Here is a 21,734-nt window from a genome sequence, read left to right on the forward strand (position 1 = left end):
TATTATTATTATTGTTATTATTATTATTATTATTATTATTATTATTATTATTGTCTATTTGCTACTTACAGTAATCAGATGAAACCTAATTTTTAATGCATCATTTATGGCTGCAGTTATTGATGATTTCTCCATTAAAACGAGCAAATCTCCATTAGACTTCTGTGTAATGGAGTCATGTGAGCTGCATGATGTGTGTGTGTGCGTGTGTGTGTGTGTGTGTGTGTGTGTGTGTGTGTGTGTGTGTGTGTGTGCGTGCGTGTGTGTGTGTGAGATCTGAGAGCTCCTTCCTGTTAAAAGCTATCGATCCAGCCGTCCCTCCCGTCCGTCTCTCTCCTCGTCTTCGTCCGTGTCTCTCGCCCCTGGGGGGACCGTTACCGTTGGAGACAGAAGGATGGAGGCATCGTATGACCCGGCGGCATGGGGGGGGGGGTCATTGGAGACGTGTTGGTCGGGGTCGGGTTGCGCAGGATAAATCCCAGATTGGAGAGCAGAGGTGCATGATGGGAAGTGACAGGAGGCTGATGGGAGTAATTTAACACTTCAGTTCGATTGAGGATGAGGATGAGGAGCCGTCCTTCAGCCCGGCTCGTCGCCTCGCGGCTCCATTACGGGACGTGTTTAATATCTGGGTCCTTATCTTTAATCTCCAGTTTAACCTTTGACCCTCAGCTCTCCCCTCCTGCAGAAGCTGCAGTTTATCTGACTCATCATCAGAGTGTCTTCACTCACAGTCCAGGTTTATTAAAATGAAAACTGCAGCTGCGTTCATGTCGCCAAATGATCAGCAGGAGAAAAACGGACCAAATTTTCTGCTTCCTCAAGAACTTCAAGCTTTTCTTTCACAAGTCAACCTGTAAAAAATGACTTTAAAACCTCTGGACATGGAAAACAGAGATATTTATGAATGATCCATGATATACATGCATCAGTATTGACTGATGTTCGTCATTTCTGAACACATCGGTATCAGTTTGAGTAGAACTGGGTCCATATGAACAGGCCATGTGTGACCGGTGGATTTCTGCGTTGTGTGTGTTGTGTGGTGATCAGACAAACCACAAGACATCAAGTCCGGGTTTGGAGGGTCTCCATCCATCCATCCATCCATCCATCCATTTTCTTTCACCCTTGTCCCTCAGTGGGGTCGGTGGGTTGCTGGTGCCCATCTCCAGCTAGCGTACCGGGCGAGAGGCGGGGTCACCCTGGACAGGTCACCAGTCTGTCTCAGGGCAACACAGAGACACACAGAGACACACAACCATGCACACACACACTCACAGCTAGGGAGAATCTGGAGAGGCCAGTTAACTTGACAGTCATGTTTTTGGACTGTGGGAGGAAACCGGAGTACCTGGAGAAAACCCACCATGCACAGGGAGAACATGGAGACTCCATGCAGAAAGACCGGGAATCGAACCCAGAACCTTCTTGTTGCAAGGCAACAGCTCTACCAACTGCGCCACTGTGCAGCCCGGTTTGGAGGGTCTCCGTTTATTTAATCTGTCAATCGGGAGATATTAGCATTAGCACCTAGCATGTGCTCCAGTTCTCCAACCCGATCTTTACAAAATAATAGTTAGCATGCATCAAATGATATAAAGGTGTAATAGCAACTCAAATGAAAATATCCAAACACTTATCATTAATACAGAAGGAAAAATAAACATTTGAACAATATAAATGAAAGGATTACAATAGATTATAAAACTCGCCTCTCCCCAGTGGAACGAATAACAAAAGGGGAGATTAATAACTTCATATTTATAATAGTCGAACAGAACCAGAACCGTTGCACCGACCCGAACAGAACCAGAACCGCTGCACCGACCCGAACAGAACCAGAACCGCTACACCGACCCAAACAGAACCGCTACACCGACCCAAACGGAACCGCTACACCGACCCGAACAGAACCAGAACTGCTACACTGACCCAAAGAGAACGAGAATCGTTGCAACGACCCGAACAGAACCAGAACCGCTACACCGACCCGAACAGAACCAGAATCGTTGCACCGACCCGAACAGAACCAGGCGGTTCCACTGATCTCTGGACTGGATGTGGAGTTAAACTCGTCGTTTCTGTTTTATTTGCTGATCTTCGTCTCTGATTCCCTCTCAGGTTCTGTGGAGTTTCCTGTTTCCTGTTTCTATAATAGCTGCATTTTAATGTGGATGTTTCTGATAAGTGCGGAGCGGTGGAGTGGCTCCTGACTGAAGCTCTGATTGAACGCTGACCTTCCTCAGATGTTCTGATTTCTTCGGCTCCAGATTCCCAGTCGGCCTCGGAGCTGCAGCCCGACTGAAGGACGTGCTTATGGGCTCATTCAGCTGGATCTGTGCGCCCAGCTATCACACTGTCATCCACACCTCGCTGCAGTCTGACTGATAAGCTGTGAAATGTCACTCTGTCTCCCTGTGTGTGTGCTTTCACTCGGCCGCAGCGCTGCTGTTTGTGATTTTTAAAAATTTTAATCCGTGCCGCAGGGGACGGTGAGCCCAAATCCTCCTTCACATCGCTCAGCAGAGCAGGAGATGAAACGGAAACGTGAGTGGAGACGAGTTCTCCAGCATCCAGCAGCTGATGTTTACCTGCAGGTCCTGGAGGTCCTGGAGGTCCTGGAAGTCCTGGAGGTCCTGCAGGTCCTGGAGGTCCTGGAAGTCCTGGAAGTCCTGGAGGTCCTGGAGCTCAGAGTCTGAACCAGGCTAACAAACAAATCACTGATGTTTGAAAAAAAAACAAAAAAAAAACGATTACAGTGGTGCAGTTGGTAGAGCTGCTGCCTTGCAGCAAGAAGGTTCTGGGTTCGATTCCCGGTCTTTCTGCATGGAGTCTCCATGTTCTCCCTGTGCATGGTGGGTTTTCTCCGGGTACTCCGGTTTCCTCCCACAGTCCAGAAACATGACTGTCAGGTTAATTGGCCTCTCCAAATTGTCCCTAGGTGTGAGTGCATGGTCGTGTGTCTCTGTGTTGCCCTGCGACAGACTGGTGACCTGTCCAGGTGACCCCGCCTCTCGCCCGGTACGCCAGCTGGAGAGGAACCAGCACCTCCAGACCCACTAAGGGACACGGTGTGAAGAAAATGGATGGATGGCTTCATGTAGTCGCTGTCACTGTTATTTCAGCCAAACACATGAATCCATTCCAAACATGTTGGTTGATGCGTCTGCCTCTCACACTAAAGTGGCCATTAGAAGTGCTTTGATACCATCTAGTGGTCGGAGTGTGAACTGCACGTTGTTCATGGAAATGGATGACAGCATTGAATATTTTGGTTTTCTACTGTCTTCTAGAAAAAACATATTAAAATAACATGTGACCAAAATTCTGAAAGCTATTTCTAAGTTGGGGTTTGAAGCTTTCAGTGACACTCGGCAGGATAAGAGTAATACTGCATGTAGCTACATTAAGTTAATTAATAGTTACTTGTTCATTTTTAATTAATAATGAACAAGTAAGAACTGATCAAAAACACATGTTGACTCAGTTTGTTTGAGCAAAAACAGCATCAATAAAATAATTAGGTTAAAAACTGAAGTTTGCTTCATTCCATCTCATTAGCATCGCAGCTAAAGAATGATGCACTGTTCATGTTTTAAAATTACAATCTACAAGTAATATACTTTTTTAAATTAGGTATAAATTCAGGCATCGATGAGTTAATAGGACTGTATCTTCACTTTGCAGAGTTTTCATCATGAAAACCAGGATTTACTGGAACATTTCCTGCTTACTGGGAGGAGATTGAAGTTTCCTTAAAGTTTCTTCTGCCAGATAAATGGGAGAAGATCAAACCTGCTGAACTGATGCTGACACCTGAGCTCCACGTTGGAGAAAATTCCTGCACAGCGTGGAGAAAACGAAGCTTCAAACAGAAGCCTGGAGCTTCATTTTATCCCACAGGGGAAAATAAAAAGGATTTGATCTGCGATCAAAACGAGATGAGAGCGTGAAAAGTGTCACCGCCATGTTTGTGGACTAAATTCAGTCCGTCGTGCGCTTCCAGAAATAGAAAAGAAGAACGAGAGGCGGGTCGAGCTGGAGCAGAAACATTCCCAGCATGGCAGAAAAAAACTCCAAATGAGGAAGAAATGAAATCTAAATCTGTTTGAGGTTCCTGCTTCTCTTTAAATATATAAACTGTTTCCAGTCGATGAAATGACGAAGAGCGGCTGGACAGGAAGGCGGCCTGGATTTATTTACTGGGATCTTCTCAGAGGGAAGGCTGACGTAGCGCTGGGCCATTTTAGCCATTTTAGCAAATTTTTGGTTTTTGAAGATTCAATTTTTGTAAAATCTGGATTTTTATTTCTTTTTGTTTTAACCAATCCTCTCCTCGGTTTCCGTAGTTCAGTGTGTCGGCACACCATGGGCGGCCATCTTGTTTGACAAGCTTTTTTTTTTTTTACAGCTTTTATTATTTGGACTTTGGATTCAAGTTAACTCTGTGACACAATATTACAGTCAGGCAACACATTTTTAACTTTTTAATAATTACAAAAATGTATAATATTACCAGGATAAATTCTGATGTTAGGAGATTAAATATTAATTTTATGATGACTCCAAATACTTAATCTTTTTAACACATCAGCTTTAAACTATGAGTAACGGGAGACGATTTGAGTCTATTTTGAAAAACGAATCGCAGGAACTGAGCTGATCAAATTGGATGCCGATAACTAAAGACTAATTTTAATTCTGGTTAAATTGAATCTTTATTCTGCTAATATTATGACTTTATTCTCGTAAGGAAAACTCTCAGCCTGACCCTGATACTCTACTCACTGCAGGGATGATTGAAATTATTTTACTCATTTGTCATTAAAAAAATTGAGCAAGAAAAACAAACAATGAAAATCTTAAATCGGATCTGGTATGAAACAACTAAATGTTATTTTTAAGCCGTATCGCCCAGCTGCAGGCTGAAAGGAAAACGTCCAGCCGCTGTCCATCGCTAGTTTGCATGCAGGTTCTCCATGTCTTCTGGATTCGGTCCAGAGTCCAGAACCATCTGGACGTCTCGGTGTGTTCGCTGCCTTTTGTCTCCATCAGGAATCTTCTCTCCCGTTAGTCTCTTTAGCTCCTGCAGCTCTTCTCCGCTTCGCTCCAACAGTCTCCGGTGGCTTCAGGAAAGTTTTCCCTCCTGCTGGTTTTAACAAAGCTGATGAGATTCATGGAGCCATTAAAGACCAGAGCAGCTCAGCAGGAAGCGGCCGCCATTAATCACAGTCGCTAACTTCTTCCACTGGATTCAGAGCCGTGGCGTCGGGAAGGAGATTAGGAATTAGATTTAATGTTTATGAAACGACGCTCCTCGCTGCGTTATGATTTTATGATGTGAGCTCGCAGCTGCCGTCTCTGCTGTAACTAATCCTTTAAACTGAGGAGAGAAAACATTTAAGGAACAGTTTGATCAGAATCTGCTTGATGAACGAGAAGAAAAGGATGAGTTATCGTCCTGAGAAGAACCGATGATCCCAGAACGACGTCGATGAATGACCCGTCACGAGCCTGACAGACACCACTGGATAATTGGGAACGTTGTTGGGACAACGAACTGCTGTCGGATCGGCAGATTCAGACTGCCAACCCAATCAGCCGCATTAAAAACTAAATTCACCTGCCAAAGAAACTCCAGCATTTATGTAGAAAATATGATTCCTCTTAGAGATGCAACAGCATTAATTTATGATTATTGCAATAACACTGAATGCAGCATCAATGCTGCAGAGAGCTGCAGTAATCCTGGTTAATCATCAGTCCGGTAGATTTGGTAAAGTTGTTGGCGGGAGGCGCTGAGATGTTCTGGTGACCTTGTTCACGCAGCCAGATAAACCGAACTGACTTTTATGCTTTCAGCCACTTATAAACTCTGCATAATAAAACTAAAAATGATTGATAATAAAACCTCCAGCCAAAGTGAATATTTGCAAATTCACCTTCTTGGCATGTATGTGTGGAAACATGCTTGACGTCTGCAGTAAATAATGATCTGCTGATGTCACTATGTGACCATCGTTTGGTCATGCAGAGGAGGAAAGATGGCGGCTGTCAGAGAGCTGCTGGTTTCTACAGTGGTTCTTAAGCTTCGTCTGTTTTTATAAGACCAACTGCTCCAAGTTGTTGAGCTGCAAAGGAGCGATTGGCGCTCAGCCGTTTTACCATCAGGCTCAACGCCTCATCCGTCCACATGCTGGTTTCACAATTATAATACTTTATTTTAGAAATATTTATTTTAGACGGCAAAACAAAACAGCAATAATGTAGGTTGTTTGGTTTATTTATAAACGTTAATGAAATGTTGTCGCATGGTAGTCGCCATTTTGTTTACGCTGCAATGCATTCTGGGTGCTAGGACGATTGCGCTAGCTCCATACGGCCAAAATGGCGATGAGTAACGTCACGTGTTTTCAGTTTGGACCGGAAGCGTTGAAATGACGGGGATGTGGTAATGAATGAGGATGAGGAGGAGCAAACGGAGGAAGAGGACAGGAAGAAGAAACTGCTGGTGTTTTGCTGCTGCTGCCTTCATGAACCCACCTCTGGTCGACCGTGTGGTCCGGTCCGGTCCGGTCCGGTCCGGTAACAGCTGTTTGAGGTCCGGTGTCGGTCCGTGTTTTCAGTACCGGCGGCAGTAGCATTAGCTCCGTTAGCATCTAAAAGGGCTTCCAGCGCTTCTTCCGGTGTCTGTCACTCAATATCCGGTTTAGGCGCTTTGTGGATAAAAACTGTGGGCACGTCATTTGGTTTAAGCTCGTTAAAGTAATCAGCTATTTTCTACTCGGAATCATACTACAGACATAAATCAGTAGGGGGCGCTGTATCTGACGTCACCTGAACAGATTCACTGCAGCCTCTCCTCTCGGCTCAGTAGCTTCATTTTCCTACTACTCTCCAGTTCTGCAGTCGAACCCAAAACTCTGCAGATGAATTAAAACAGAGATCTGTATTTTCAAAGTGTTTTAGGGAAAAAGCTTTGATTAGTGGCTGCTCTTGCTCCAAACGCCTTATTGCTGTTTTTTTCCTTTAATTTAATTTTACTTTTGCTTCAACTTGTTCTATGAATTCCTCAGATTCCTGTCGGCTGTTTGTCTCAGCAGGAATCAAAATGTTTAGCTGGTGCTAAAGATAAAAAACAAAGCGACACATTTAATATGAACTGTAGTTCTGGCATGACGAACGGAGGAAACGTTCATTAAAACATGAATCACTGAGTTCTTCAGAGGCCGTAATGATCCTCCATCAGAACCGGTCAGCTTCATCCGGACCTGCATTCGTATCCCGATCCTCCTCCGTTTCTGTTTCTACGTCTGTGTAGCAACAAATCAGGCTTTAATTACAATAGGTTGATTCATTATTCATATATTTATCTTTCTTCTAATCTTTCCTCAGTATTCATGTTTTTATTATCTTGACCTAAAAGCTTCTGGTTCTTATGGAACATCTGATAATCCTGGATTGTTTGGGATTTTTCAGATGCCTAAATATGTCTGAACTTCCTCTAGAATATTAATTATTGAAGTTATTCCAGTGTCTTATTTGAAGTATATGAAGACATCTGCAATACGGGATTCTTGTTAAGACTCCATGTGTTTCAGCAGAGACGTGTTTCTGTGTCCAGGCTGTTTGGTTCCAGGTTTGCAGAGTATCAGATTCACATTGTTGTTGTTTCAGAATAAAAGTCTCTGCTGGTTGTTGTAACAGATTAACAGCCAGCGCGTGTGTGTGTGTCTGTGTGTGTGTGTGTGGGGGTCAGGGTCGTGACTCTGTGTGTGTTTCTGATCAGAGACAGGCAGGACGCCTTGTGTTCCCCTCAGACCTCATTATAGCTCTAATACACACACACACACACATTGACATCTGGAAAAGGTCAGAGGACGTGTGTGTGTGTGTGTGTGTGTGCGTGTGTGTGTGTGTGTGTGCCCACCTCCCACCTCTCAGCCTGTTTACCGGCTACAACAACACAAGCCGACCCACCAAACCCTCTGAGGAACGCAGCGCGGCGATCCGGAGACGCCGGAGATTCCAGCTGTCTCTACTGGGTCCGCCTCTGTGTCTCTCTGTCCCTCTGTCTGTCTCTGTGTCCCTCTGTCCCTCCGTCTGTCTCTGTGTCCCTCTGTCTCTGTCCCTCTCTCTGTCTCTGTGTCTGTCCAGCAGCTGAAGAACAACAGACTCTGACTGAAAACGTGTCAGATGTTCTCTGGGTTCTCTTCAGCTGAACTGGGAACCAGTTTGGTTAGTGGGAGCGGTGGAGTTTAGCAGCGAGAGGAACTGGAAACTTAATGACTCAGTGAAAATCAGTGCTGCTGCTTTCCGATAATCCACTGGATTCACTGTGGATTCCAGGAATTTTACACTTTTTGAATTTTGTCACATAAAGAAACACAAAATTAAACGTATTTTATTGGTTGTAATGTGAGGACGGTGTTAATTAGAGGTGGGACTGGATTAACATGTTTAATGGAGTTAATTTCACAGCCTGTTAGTAATCTAAAATTATAGATAGGAAAATAAGCAAAAGATTTAAGTCAAAAAAACATTTTTTCTGGTAAGTTGTTGAATAAATAGACAAGAGATATTTATTAATTTGCTCATCAACAGATTGGAGCAAAGTGTTTTTCTATCCCTTCATCTCTCCAGAGTTTCTCTCATCATTCATGGAGCTTCTTTAAAATGTTTACTGCGGATGCTAACGTTAGCGTTAGCTGCTACATGCTAGCGTTGAGATGCTACTTTAGGCTTGAATAGCTTCACATTCCTTGTAGCTCAACTTGAACACAAACAGAGTCTTTTCCAGCGTCCAATCAGATCGTTTAAAAGCAGAACTGAACCCCAGTGGACCAGAAGACGCTTCATCCTCCACCGTTGCTGTTAGCTGTTAGCGTGTTAGCTGTTAGCGTGTTAGCTGTTAGCGTGTTAGCTGTTGTCACTTGTGTACCTGAAACGCACAAATATAAAGGTTAAAATAGGAATCTTTGCATTAAAAAAGTGATTAATTGCATAAAAGCATTATAATTTATAATCAATAAATCAGAACCGTTGTGTTAAAGTCCCGGCCGTCGTTTTAATTGAGTCAGGTGATCATCAGTGTTTTTGTTCCTGCAGGGTTCTGATCCAGAGATGCTGCCGGGCCTTCACACCTGATCCGTCAGATTGGTGAGTTCAAAACTTTTCAACGTTCAGCTGATGAAAACCTCTGAGAATATTCTAGACCTTTATTCTGCAAAGACTTGTTGCCTCAAAGAACCATTTATCAATATTATCCTCCATACTAACCAAATGATTTTTATGGTGAATTACCAAGTAAAGTAAAACATAATGGAACCATGAATCCTGAGCTTCAGCTCCTCTGGTTTCTCTGACAGCTGGAGTTCCTGCAGGACTTTGACTTTGCTGCGTTTCCATTCAACTGCCATGCAAATTTTAATCAAACTTTTAAAATGTCAGGTTAAGCATAATGTGATTTAGTCAGATATTGATGCTACGCAGGGCTGGAATGAACAGGAAGAAGAGGTTTCTAACTCTCCCACTTGTAGCTTCCTCTCCTGGATCAAACATTATTGAACTCACGGTTGTGTAGTTTGTTTCTGTTTATAAAATCCAGTCTGACATGTTGGACCTGGAGGTGAACAGTGAACCCGGTCTGAGGACTTCATTTAACATGTAACGTTTTACAGTAGGAAACTCGTCACAGTCGGTCTGAATAAATGTGCAGCTGCGATGACGATGGAAACTGATCCCGGTCCGGCCGTGCAGAGCCTGGCGGATCGACCCACAGGGCTGAAAGGTCAATGCTGAGATTTAAAATGAAAACTTAGCAGTAGTTCATGTGGAGATTCAGCGTATTATTTTGACACCTGAAGTCCGGTACCTGATGGTTCTGGTTCCTGAGGTTCGGTTGGACAGGAGAGTTTGACACGCCGACATGTTGCGATGCTTCAGTCAACCGGTTCGCTGCAAGTCGTCGTCACAGAGCTACTATAAACATGTATCAATGATTACAACTTTAAACACTCATAGCTGAGTATCATCAGCATAGAAAATAAAGAATTACATCAGAAAACTGGCTGATGGTTTGGCCTGGAGGGGAAATGAACAGAATCGCCCTGAGACTGAGCCCTGTGGTTCTTCTGAGACGCTGACAGGATCTGATTTGTGAAAACACTGAAGGTTCTGGCCGAACGGTTGGAGGTTTGTTCGTTATTTCCTTTAGTCTCGTCTGTCATGATGTGCGGCTGCTTTTCTCGGCCAGGTCCTCCTTAGTGAGGTTTTGATCTCAGTGAGTTTCTAAATAAAGTTTCATTCAAAATGATAGTTTTATTATTTCAGAGGCTGGATGGACTCGGTGGGTCATGTTCTGATCAAACCTGGGATTCATGTTGGTTTTTCCAGCGGCAGCATCGTCCTCTAGAGAAACATACCTCGGGTGTTTTCATGCGGCTCGTTCACAAACTGTAAAATCCATATTTTCAATCTTTCATGGCTTCCTAAGTTTGTCCAACATGAAGCGGCAGGAAGAGCTCGTCTCCATCTTGTTTGGGATCAGCAGCTGTGGTTCCCTCTTTGTTCTTTTCTCCTGTTTCTCTGCTGAGGTTCCAATTAGAGAGCAGAAGAAAAGCTTCAATGAGAAACTTCAGAGCTTCTGCATCTGAAATCAGATGGATTTGGGTCACGCTGTGCAGAACTCTGTCGGAAGCAGGAAGATTTTCATATTTAACGTCTAAAGTTGGTTTTCTGACGCTGATCTTAGTGGATGTAACATCAGCTCCTCTAAACGGGTCTGAGAGGAGGCGGATCGGCTCCGATTACAGATGAAACCCGTCAGAAAGTCCCATCCGTTCCCGATTACTGGCGGAAGAAATCCCTGCCAGGGCTGGACGTGTGCGGAGTGGACGCTGAGGGACGGATTGGGGACACGTTGGACAGGATTAGTTCCTCAGAGGGCAGAGCGGCGCGCCGATCAGATATTCATCCCAAATGAGACATTTTTCCTTTGGCTGCTGTTCACCACATCGCTGACATTTCATCCGCCGCCGCCGCGGTTTGAGACGGCCGCTGCAGAGGAGTGAGGTCATCGGGTCAAGTGAGGCAGCAGTCGTGTTGGACGAGCTCATTTCCTGCTGCCGCTGTTCGACCCGAGAGCAGCAGATTGTGACGGAGCGACGCGTCTTTCTGTCAGACGATGGATCCTGCTGCTCCACACGACTTTCTAGCATCTTTGGTGAAGAAAACATGATGCATAAATGAAAATCTAGATATTGTTTCTAAGGCAGACGGTTTGGCTGCTGGTGAGGAACCTGAAGGCAGCAGAAAGCCTCTGCCAGACTCAAATGTTATCAAATAAAAGCATCTCAGATCATCTCTGGACTCCTGGATGGTCGGAAGCTGAGAAAACATTTTCATTAGCTGAATTAAATAAAAATGGTAATTAATGGGGAAAAACTAGGACATACTGATACTATAATATCCTTGCAAACTGATAAAAATTTTTCTTTTTTCCCCACATAAGCAGTTGGCATCAGCGATTGGTTGGTTTCAGCTCTACATGTTCGTCCTGGCGCTACGCTAAGCTAGTCTACAAAATGGCGGCGCTACAGTTGGGAGAAAACTCCAGTTAGTTTATGTCCAATAAACATTTTAGTGTTTATTACTCAATCGATACGCAATCCCAATAAAACACTTTTACATAAAAATGAACTTAAAGTATGAAAAATCTATAACCAATAAAAACCAAAACTAAACAATATTTAATTAATATTAAGTAATAACTGTCAAACCCTAAAAACAAATTGAAACTCAATTAGAGAAAAAAAAGTAACGAAATAAAACTAAATTATAGTGAAAAAAACCTAAAACTATCATAGTCCTGGTGGGGAAGCGTTTTATTTCACTCTTTGTGTGAGAGTGAACACGGAGTGACATCCAGCAACACACACCTGGAAGCGGTTCTGTCCGAACAGTCAGAACCGGCGGCACCGAGCTCCTCTGGTCCATTGCAGACGCTTTGTTGGACAGAAACGTTGTCTTTGCCTCCATTGCTGTCGTCTCAGGCTCTGCACTGGTGGCATCTTGATGAGGAAGAGACTAATGAAGCCTCCCCTGCAGATGAAGAACGTTGGCCTCAGCAGCTTCCTGCATGCGAGGCGTTTTTAAAGTTTGAGTTTTGAAAACGTTTTCTACCAGGAAGCCGCCGGGCCTCATCGTGTCTGACTGAAACCTGGATCCGTTTTTATATTGAAATCTGTAGCCTAGCGTCGGTTCCAGTGATAACTGAGCTTCATATGGAAGCACGGCTTTTGACGAATGGCTGCGCAGCCAATCGGGTTAATGGATCCTGTTATCGGCGGTGGTGTCAGGATCCCAGCTGGATAATAATGACTGCTCTGCGTTTGCGGAGCATTTAATTCAATAAAGAGTCCATTACTTCCTGCCTGTTAGCCTGCAGCCTCTGCAGCCTGCTTCCCTCCCATCACGTCTCCATGTCAGCCTCTTACTCTTTTAGATTTCATTAGGCTGACTCCTCATTAGGAAACTGGATTTCTGAGGAAGAACGGCGACCAACGCCTCCTGGCCTGCTTACAGGAGCATGAAACACGACGCTTGGCATCGGGTTAATCCATTAGAGATTCTGCTTTCATGCAAAAATTCTCCCGTTTTTACAGAATTTAAACGAGCCACTAAATGTGAAGCTGCAGATGCTTCCATGGTTTCCGTGAAATGTTCTGGATTTGGTGGGTGAAGCTGACGTCATGGTGACGGAGCAAAAAGCCTTGCAGGCCGTCGGGTGGAGCGGCACCACCCTCCAGGGTCCCATTCCTGACCTCATGACCTTTGCTGCTTGTCTTCTCTCTGTCTCTCTGTCCACTTCCTGTCTGGCAGCTGACAGTAAAGGTCAGCAAAGTAACATTGTCAGGAAGGAGATTCATCCAGACCTGGATCATTTCTGAAACCAGTGTTGGGTGGACCGAGCTAAGACTTCAGCAGCGCTAACCGCAAAGAGCTAATCATAAACAAACACTGCTCAGCGCTACACCAACACGGCGTTTAGCTTCAGCCATGCTGTTACAGCATAGCATAGCGCCCTCTACTGGGTCATATCTGCTGTTGCACACCTTCCTGTTCGGTTTTCAGTTTTAGAGTTGTTGAGTTTTGCTGACTCTGTTGCTCTTCTCCTTAATTTGCCGTGACAGGACTTCAGTCAGAAACCATGCAGGATATTAAAGACAAACTTTTCCTCAGCTCATCGCATATGAGCTGAGAGTTTTCAGTGTTTCGGTCTGAAAAGCGTCCAGGATTCGTCGGAGGCTCCGTTTTTCTGCAGGAAGCTGCATCTGGATTCCTGTGTTTAAAATGTCATGAACGTTCTGACTGAACGTCTTATTCTTAACGAATCATCAGCAGAAGCTGAGCTGCTGTTTCCATATCTGACAGAAAGTCAATCATACTTTTTTCATTGGGCTGTTTTATCTGTTCTGCTGCTGTTTGATTTTCCTTCATCACCCTCCTGCTCCTCCTCCTCCTCCTCCTCCTCCTCCTCCTCCTGCTCATGCTTCCCAGCAGGGAGTCAGACAGACGGATAATATCCACAGATGAGTGAACGACTGGCTGAAGGACGGGATGAGTTGGAGATGAAGGGAACTCCAGCTTTGAGAGTCGGATCCTTCAGGCAGCGAGAAGGCAGAAAGGTTTCCTCTGCAGGAAACTTCCTCATTCCTCATCTTCCTCATCTTCTTTGAGATAAATTCATCTCCATGTCTACGTCTTCCTGGACCGTCTGGACGTCTTCGTCCTGCTGTTGGTCTTGATGCAGACAGAGGGCTGTGGGTGTAAACAGCCATTTCTAAAGTTATACAGCAGAAAATTAACAGTAATTTGGGTTAAGAGAAAACATGGCGGTTCATTTATCAGTCAGTCATATTTTCACCATGTTATTATTTATAAATGTCACATTTTCAAACTAAACATTTAGTTGACTCAAATCTAAATATTTAGCTTTGATCTAACTAAATATTCAGTTTGGAACCAAAATATTTGGTTTACCAATTTGGTTAGGAAGCTAAATAATTAGCTTCAAACTAAATATTAGCAAACTAAATATTCAGTTTAAAGCTAATTATTTAGATTTCAGACTATTTAGCTTTAAGCTAAATATTTATATTTAGTTTATTTAGCTTTAAACTAAATATAAATGTGAATTTGAACATTACACATTTAGCTACAAACTAAATATTTTTGTAGGAGCTAAATAGCTTTATTTAGCTTTTTATTAGCTTTTTATTATTTAGCTTTTTATTATTTAGTTTGAAAGTGTGACATTGGAAATAACAACATATATAAAAAATATAATTTTGAAAATTGAACCGTCGTATTCTTCTCTTCCTACAGGCGAAACAACTCGGATTATTTCCTCCATATTCAGACTCAGTTTGGTTCTGAACATCGTTCCTCAGTAATTCAGCTCCGTTTATCCATCCCATAATAGAACCGTCGGATTTAAATCTTCTGCAGCTGTCAGTCAGAGCCAAACTGAGACTTTTTAAATGTGGAGTCCGACCCGATCCTGGATCTGGATCTTTAGCCAGCCTCTGCTGCTGTCTGAGCAGAAACGTCCTGAAACAACAGAGGAAGAAACATTCTGGTGAAGTTGAAGTTTCTCCTGCTTCTTAAAGGGGCAGAATCTCGTAAAATCGACTTTTTAAGCTTTGCATCATGATATAAAGTTATTCCCTCATCAGAAATAGACCTAGAATATTGTCTTGATTCTTTGATGCATGTTTGAGAAATTATTTAATCTCCATGGCAACCATTCAGCTGCTCCTTCAGACTAGCCAGCAGCAATTAGCAAACATCTGCTGAGCTCATTGTAGAAGCTACTTCTCAGAGCGACGCTGGTAAAAATGTTAAGGCGTTAAAAGAGGAGCCATGTTGGGACGACTTCCTGGAGGCGGAGCTTCAGACAGAGCAGGAGCTTCTTAAAGAGACAGAGGCCCAATGTCAAGACGTTCAGTTTGATATGTAGCATTTTTATAACAATTGAAGGTAGCAGAGTTGCCTACAGCAATAACTCTGAAGAATTTGAGTTAATATGAGTTACATTTAATGAAAGCATGTTTGAATTTGAAGTGAATTTGCCTATAAAACACTTCAGTCTGTTTGCATTTGGAGGATGAAGCGAAACATTTTGCTGCCTGTTTTTGCAGGTGGGTTCTGTTAAGCTCGGTTTCTGCTCCAGTCAGAGCCTCCGCCTGGATCAGAACCACGTTCCTCAGACGCAGGAGTTTCTGTTTTCAGGAGTTTTCTGCTGAGGCCATCAGAAGATGTCGGCTGCATCTCTGCTCTCCTCCACCCTGACCTGCAGTCGCTGCGCTGCAGCGCAGTGATTACGCCGCCTGTGTGTCTCCACGCAGAGCAGAGCAGAGCAGAGATGTATGCATCCTGACGGCCAGCTGCTGTCCTGGAACAACCTCCTCTCTGCCGGCGCTGAAGCCGACCTCCGGTTTTCTCTCCCGGTCCGGCGTTGTTTAAGCCGCTGGAACGTTTCTGACTCCTCCAGATAAACTGCTGATTCTGAAGCTGCTCCTCATTCAGATGCTTCAGATGTTCGCTCTCTGCTTCTGGCTCAGGCTGTGAGTGTGTGTGTTTCTTTGCATTAACAGTGAGTGTGTCCATTCCTGCTGTGAGTCCAGCCGTCCCCCCGGTGTGTGTGTGTGTGTGTGTGTGTGTGTGTGTGTGTGTGTGTGTGTGTGTGTGTGTGTGTGTGTGTGTGTGTGTGTGTGTGTGTGTGTGTGCGTGTGAGTTCCTGTTTGCTCCGTCAGCCCAGCCGTGTGCATGCTTCACGCTCTATTTGTGTCTCAGTTGGTTTGTGTGTTCACACCAGTTGTGTTCATATTGCTGTCTCCTGAGCGGTGTGTGTGAGTGTGTGTGTGTGTGTGTGTGTGTGTGTGTGTGTGTGTGTGTGTGTGTGTGTGTGTGTGTGTGTGTGTGTGTGTGTGTGTGTGTGTGAGTTCCTGTTTGCTCCGTCAGCCCAGCCGTGTGCATGCTTCACGCTCTATTTGTGTCTCAGTTGGTCTGTGTGTTCACACCAGTTGTGTTCATATTGCTGTGTCCTGAGCGGTGTGTGTGTGTGTGTGTGTGTGTGTGCGTGCGTGTGTGCGTGCGTGTGCGTGTGTGTGTGTGTGTGTGTGTGTGTTCAGACATCTGAAGGGCTTTAGTAAACATAGTGACAAACAAACCCTGTTTCAGCTTTAGCCTCCTAATCATCTGCTCATCATAAATATCGGCTCATAAACTTGTCAGATTAATAATAGCAGAACCAAAGAGTAAAAACTAAGTACACCCCATGACCCAACAGGGCCACCATACTTCACTTTATCACTCTTTCTGTGTGGATAAATGTTGGTCTAATGTTGCTTCAGAGGTTTGGACTTTGACTAGGCCTTCCTGATGTAGAGCTACATGCAGCATAATGCAGATTATAACCAGAACTGAATCAAAAAGCAGCTCAGCTGAACTCAGTGTTTCGGCAGTTTTTCAGTTTCCTGGAAGTTTGTTCCAGATGTGCGGAGCATGTAGCTGAATGCTGCTTCTCCACGTTTGGTTCTGATGCGGAGCAGAACCAGAACCAGAAGAGCTGAGAGGTCTGGAAGGTTGCCATGACGCCAGCAGATCTTTAGAGTATTTGGAGGGAAAACATCTTCACTTTGTTTTTTCTCCGGTTGGATCTTTAAATCTTAAAACGATTGCAGCAGCTCTTTAGCTCTGATTTGTTTTGTCTGGACTTTATTTCATCATTTTCTGCTTGAATCGTTGCCGTTTGGACAATTCTTCCCTCTGGTTCTGGATGCTGAACAGCCGGAAGGATTTCTGCTTTTACTTTCCCAACTTCCAGACACCAGTTATGATGCGTAACCGTGGCAACGAGGTGGTGTTTTTTTTTTTTCAACTCACAGCAGCTGATTAGCATCTCAAAAGCTCAACTAACACCTGAACTTTGACTCCATATCCCAGCGGCGTTGAAAAGCTCCATGGATGCAGAGGAACAGGAAGTTGCATCATCTCTTCTGTGTGGAAACAGGAAAAACTATCTGGATGAACTTCAAATCCAATAAAGGACCCAGACGGAGTTTTCATGGCATTTAATGGATCTTATCCCCTACTCCAACATCTCTCTGCCCGGATTTCTAACCAGACTGAGATTTAAAGAGAAGCAGCAAAAGCAAAGGAGATAGATTAGCACCTGATGACGTCAGCAATGACACGTTACTGTGGAATATCGTCTCTGTTTCAGATGTTGAGCATGTCGGGACAGACGGTTGTAAAGCTGCAGTCTTCAGTCAGAGGCTTCTTCAGATTTGCTGCAAGCCTGACTGCTACTGGAGATCCTTCCAGCCCACAGCATCACCATCAACAGCGACTCTCTGAAGACACCTGGATGATCAACATTTAATTTCCCTTCAGGATAAATAAAGGATTTCTGAATCCGGCGGCCATCTTGTTTCTAGAGGAGAGGATTCCTCCTCCAACCCTCCAGAGCGTTTCAGTGTCTCTGTTTCTCTGTCGTGACCTTTAACTCAACCCCACTGACGGCGGCATGCTCAGTTATCGAGGAAAGCGAGAGGAGGAGGGCCGTGAACAGAGAAGAAACGAGCAGCTTCACAGCTACGGGGGGAACGAAGCGCTTCCTCTCCAGATTCTTCTTGGAGGAATAAATGAGTCGGTGTTGAGGGTGGAGTGGATCTGTTTAAGGTGTTAATTTGTGGATCCGTTCCTGGCGGTGGCAGCTGTGTGGAGACGCCCTCCTGCTTCCTGGATGACCTTTCATTACTGTTAGCATCCTGCCATTATCCCGTCCCTTTAATTACAGTCATCAGAACCAGCAGGACCAGAAGGAGCGGGTCGTCCCAGTCCGGCTTTGTCTTTTTCTCTCTCATACTTTGTTTTTAACTGTTGTCTGCTGCAAACTTCAGCCTCACACACACACACACACACACACACACACACACACACACACACACACACACACACACACACATCAGCGGTGATGTCAGCCTGTGCTACAGACACACACACACACACACACACACACACACACACACACACACACATCAGCGGTGATGTCAGCCTGTGCTACAGACACACACACACACACACACACACACACACACACACATCAGCGGTGATGTCAGCCTGTGCTACAGACACACACACACACACCCCTGCTGCTCAGCCATGACATCATTATGTCACACACACCAGCAGGAACACACACACTTAATGGAATAAGACGAAGCAGGATCATAAACCTGGATTGTGTCCCATCAGGAGCTGGATGATAATCTGATGAACGATGGGATGTTTGTGTTCCTGGGACATAAATAAGTCAGAATAGCTGCAGCTGTGATCTCATTTCTCCTTATTAAAGCCGAACGATTTATTAAACTGAAGCAAATACGATAACCGAGGTTGTTGCTGTTGAGTTTCTTAATTTGGGTTTAGCATGGACTTTAACTTGTTCATGTAGATGAACTAATTCACTGATGTGTTAAAGTTGTTGACATAATTATTCGTTTCTCTCGGATGATTGGGGTTGTTTCTGCGATCTGATTGGACGAAGGAAATGGCTGCCGTTGAAGTTGTTAGCCCACATGAACGATGTTTTCCACGTCTCCCTCTGCTGGAGCCAGGCTCTCTGAATCCTCCCAGGCTGATGAAAGGTTATCGCTCTGAGTTACAGCAGCTCGACATGCAGTCATATTTAAAGGAGACTCGGATCCAGACACCGAAAGGACATTTTTACGCTCAGTTTGTCCTTGAGATCTTTGCCCAACGTGGGTCTTTTTTTTTTTTTTAAATCCAATCAGCGTGAAGACACCAGCGGCTGTCTCTCCGTTTAATCCAATCAGGTTTTGGATGCAGTTTGTTGCCGGCCAGAATGAGTCGGGCCGTCCACCTGGTGTTCAGATCCAATAAAATCACATCATGGACATCCGTGAAGTCGTGTCTCTGACCGACTCCTGCAGCCCTGGGCTCTCTGCCGTGATTGGAGGAATGAACAGACTCCACCAGAGAGAAAGAAGTCAGTCAGTCATTTGTTCACTTCCTGCTGGAAAAATTAAAAACTCATTTGTTATCATTGGAAATATTTTCAGAACCGACTGAAACATGGTTCTGTTTTCTTCTCAGCAGGACAACAACGAAGCAAACGGCTTCTCTGTGTTCGGTCTCCATGGTAACAAACAGTTGTGTTGGAGTTCTCATGTGATGTCACACTCCCAGGAACTCTGTAGCTGGCAGCCATCTTGGTAGGTAGTTGCTATGACGACAAGCCACAAGCTTCGAGTTAACTCTCGATTTTCTATCTAACCTGTAAAATATATCAGTACAACTGTCACTTGATTAAAGTTTTTAGTACTCTACCCGCCTCTGTGTAGTACTAAGATAAATATCAATTATATTTACTGTAGTACTAGTAAATTCAGCACAGCTAATGTAGCTTTAACATGCAGCCTGTGGTTTACTGACTCTGCCAGTCTGCAGAACCGCCGTTCGTCCTTCACAAACCCGTCTAGACACTGACTACAGATGTCAGGCTCGTTCTTCGTGTTAAGCTACAGTAGGACATCAGAGGCAGCTCGTCCACATCGTCTGACATGTTTACATTCTCCGCCTTACATGGGTCGGTCCTGACAGAAGCCATTTTGTTAATGGCCATGGGTCCGCTGTGCTTTGTGCTGCGCTTGCCTACCAAGATGGCGCCGATCACTTCTGGTCCAGACTCGTGGGAACTATGTGCAGCGTTCCTCATCACTTCTGTTGCTGGACCATCAGGATGTTTAATCACTCGCCCACCGCTTCACCATTCCCCGTTCAGCTGAAGTCCTGACTGGTGTTCCTCTCAGAAGCTACTGGTGGACCAGCGTTCCCAGTAGTCCAGGTTTTAATGGCGGTTTACGCCTCGTCTCCGCTGGTGTTGTGTCACCGCCAGCATCAACCCAGATTCATTAGCAGATAAAAATGAAAAGGAATAATTTGACTCATCGTTCTCTTGGGAAAGATTTAGATTTTTCCTTTTCTTCCACACGTTGGAACAATTCCGTTTTAAACTGAGGGATTATAATCCAGATTGTTGTGATGTGTAAAATAAATGAGAATTTACCACAAAGAGCGAAAAATGAAACATGTTGAGCCTTGAAAATATCAGCTGATGTGACTCAGAGTCGTCTTGATGTCATCTGGACTCAGTGATGACATCACAAATTCAAGGTTCATTCTGTACGCGCGCCCGTGTGTGTGTGTGTGTGTGCGTGTGTGCGCGTGTGTGTGTGTGTGTTATATATGACTCAGAGCCTCTGAAAGAGCCTCAATAATTTATAATGTGCTGGATTTGCATCTCACACACACACAGGTTGCAGCTGAAAACTGAACGAATCTTCTTCAGTACCTGAAGAAACGGAGCGTCACACACATCCAACCTGTCCGCAGGTATCTGAACGCTGAGCCCATCCGTTGGCTCACTGCTGCTGCTGACGTTAAGCGCCGTGGTTCCCAGTCAGACGGAGAGAGAGGCGCGTCGTCATGAGAGGCTGCTGGTCTCATGTGCCAGACAGGCTGCATGCTGACCTACTTTGGTTCAGATTCTGTATTTTTTATGAGGCTGGAAGAAGCAGCCGCTCTCCGCACAAATGGAGATGGATACATACAACTCAATGCAATCAATACAATCCCATCACACACACACACACACACACACACACACACACACACACAGAAACCTGTTCATGAATGTCTTTATTCACATGCACTCCTTAAAACCACCAAGGATCCCGGTTGGCATAGAGACAGACGCCTGAAGGACAGACTTTCAGACATGAAGCATAAAATCACAGATGCTCAAGGAAATGTCAGCAGCTTCCTGGGAAAATGATCAAAGGAAGTCATGATGCGTGTGACACACACACACACACACACACACACCCATAGGCTGCATGCAAACCACAGACAGCTTCTCATTAGTGCTCAGCAATGGCTGCCAGTTTCATTTCTGTCTGTTTCTCTCTTGTTTGTGTAAAAGGAAAAGCTTAAGCGTCTTCAGGGCTGAGTGGCGTTTCAATGGCCGACAGCTTTTCCTTTCTTTTCCATTCCGGCGCTTTCCGCGCTCCGCTCCCAGTTAGCTGATGAGCTACTGCTCAGATCGACTGACTGGAGAAACTCTGGTCATTTGCACGTTACTGCAGCAGAACCAAACGCACCCGGTTCACACCAGAGGAGATTTAACTGTCTAAACTCCGAGCGCAGTGGGAGCAAACCAGTTCATACTGGTCTTAAACTGGGACCAAAGGCCCAGAGGCTGAAACCTGAGCTTCTGGCATCACTTTCACTTTCTAACAACCTTTTCAAAGTCCAGTCTACAAACATCTGTGTTGCTCCCTCTAGTGGCAGAGAGAAGAAATGTTTCTGTAGCAGAAACACAGTTTGACCAGAAGTTGTGTTCATGGCGACTCTGCTGCACCAGATGAGATGCAACCTGCAGCACAACAGAACCAGCCGTTGTTTTTTTAAAGTAAGGAAATCCAGACGTACCAGCAGCAAAGTAACAGACATGCTAATAAAATATGATCAAAAGATTGAGACTTTGCAGTCGGGGCAAATTTACAACATGACAGAAATACTGTACAGTAATTTAAAAACAGATTCACATACATTTTCAGCAACTTGTGCATGAATGGTGA

At 44.6% G+C, this 21,734-nt stretch overlaps 1 protein-coding gene across 4 annotated transcripts in view; it reads left to right on the forward strand.

The window, feature by feature from the left end:
* Positions 1-21,734, forward strand: part of pcbp4 (poly(rC) binding protein 4) — an 83,905-nt gene that overhangs the window by 17,971 nt on the left and 44,200 nt on the right. For all 4 annotated transcript variants that reach the window (XM_081606766.1, XM_081606770.1, XM_081606769.1 and 1 more), the window contains exon 2: positions 9,112-9,162. The gene's annotated coding sequence lies outside the window, so the exon portion shown is untranslated. The remainder of the gene's footprint in view (positions 1-9,111; positions 9,163-21,734) is intronic.

The sequence above is a fragment of the Poecilia reticulata genome, chromosome 5 (genome assembly GCF_904066995.2).
Source record: "Poecilia reticulata chromosome 5, P_reticulata-male-v2, whole genome shotgun sequence".
Lineage (NCBI taxonomy): Eukaryota > Metazoa > Chordata > Actinopteri > Cyprinodontiformes > Poeciliidae > Poecilia > Poecilia reticulata.